This window comes from Perkinsus marinus (genome assembly GCF_000006405.1).
Source record: "Perkinsus marinus ATCC 50983 genomic scaffold scf_1104296941464, whole genome shotgun sequence".
In the NCBI taxonomy this organism is placed as follows: domain Eukaryota; phylum Perkinsozoa; order Perkinsida; family Perkinsidae; genus Perkinsus; species Perkinsus marinus.
In genome coordinates, this window is record NW_003212529.1 from 1 (window position 1) to 1,491 (window position 1,491).

Genomic DNA, 1,491 nt, shown 5'->3' on the forward strand with positions numbered 1-1,491 from the left:
AGGTCTCATGATGAGACTAACATCCCGCCGGGATGATCCCGGCAGGGCTACTACTCGAGGCCACCTCGAGAGTCACGACAGCTCCCGCTTGTCGTTCTTTACCCCACCATCCAGCCACTAAGGGAGTGACTCAATCATGGTGTCGACCATGTGATATTGTTTAACAATAATTGTTATCAACAATTCGTTGACGTCCCAATGGTTCGGACCCTACGCCATAGGTCGGTGCTGTAGGGATAGCGATCCCAGCCTATATTTGACCTGCCACTTCAGGGCGGCACATGACTGGGCCACGTTGGTTCCCTACCAAGTCCCAGTCAGTGCTTAAAACACAACATATTAAGTGAAACCGCACAATGATGGAAAAATTAGTCTTAAACCTGCCACTTCATACACGATAATCGATGAACCTGAAGAACAGAAGCAAAGGGATGAAAGGAAAGAACCAAGAAGACTGAAAGGAAGAAAGAAAGAGGAAAAAAAAATAAACACCGTCACACCCAAGAAAGCTCGTCTGATGCCTAACTAAGAGTGCTTGAGGGTTTCCAACAGGAATTCTCAAGCACTCTGGGGGAACTTTCTCTGTTCTTGGGTGTGTGGTCCGAAGGTGATCAGACTGGATCACTGCTTTAGCAACGACTTGACGTCTTGCTTTTCTCTTGAAATTCCGTCATCTGTCTTTCGGCTATCCGTGAACTTGCTCTCTTGGGAGACCTTCACGCCTTATCCATTGGCCAGCAGGGCGATGATTCAACTTCCGATCATGTTGATGTCTGTGACTGTTCCGCCGATTACATGAGTGATTACTCTACCTCTCAAAAATTCCTTGATGAAAATTTTGCGAAACTTCATAGGGCACGCCTGGATTTGAACCGAGGACCTGCTGATCTGCAGTCAGCCGCTCTACCACTGAGCTACACACCCATGCACAAAATTCGACTATTCCTCCATTTGACCTATTTTCATCCAAAATTTCACTCCTCACTGTGTCGTTTACAGCCAGCTCAATCGAGTCGTCCTCTAATGATTCTCACTAAACTTATCTACCCTACTTGAGGATCGAACTCGGAATCTCCACCTTAGGAGGGTGGCGCCTTATCCATTGGGCCAGCAGGGCGATGATTCAACTTTCGATCATGTTGATGTCTGTGACTGTTCCGCCGATTACATGAGTGATTACTCTACCTCTAGAAAATTCCTTGATGGAAATTTTGTGAAGGTTCAAAGGGCCCACCCGAATTTGAACCGAGGACCTACTGATCTGCAGTCAGCCGCTCTACCACTGAACTACACACCCATGCACACAATTTGACTAGTCCTCTATTTGACCTATTTTCATTCAAAATTTCACTCTTCACTGTGTCGTTTACAGCCAGCTCAATCGAGTCGTCCTCTAATGATTCTTACTAAACTTATCTACCCTACCCGAGGATCGAACTCGGAATCTCCACCTTAGGAGGGTGGCGCCTGATCCATTGGGCCAGCAGGGCG

General features: G+C 47.1%; 4 non-coding genes across 4 annotated transcripts; all 4 read right to left on the reverse strand.

Annotated features, from left to right (window-relative positions):
* Positions 1–852: 852 nt before the first annotated feature.
* Pmar_PMAR005516 lies at positions 853–924 on the reverse strand. The gene has a single exon. It is a non-coding gene; the product is annotated as a tRNA-Cys (tRNA).
* A 120-nt stretch (positions 925–1,044) lies between these two features.
* Pmar_PMAR005517 lies at positions 1,045–1,117 on the reverse strand. Its single transcript has one exon. It is a non-coding gene; the product is annotated as a tRNA-Arg (tRNA).
* A 108-nt stretch (positions 1,118–1,225) lies between these two features.
* On the reverse strand, positions 1,226–1,297 carry Pmar_PMAR005518. The gene has a single exon. It is a non-coding gene; the product is annotated as a tRNA-Cys (tRNA).
* A 120-nt stretch (positions 1,298–1,417) lies between these two features.
* Positions 1,418–1,490, reverse strand: Pmar_PMAR005519. The gene has a single exon. It is a non-coding gene; the product is annotated as a tRNA-Arg (tRNA).
* Position 1,491: the final 1 nt, after the last annotated feature.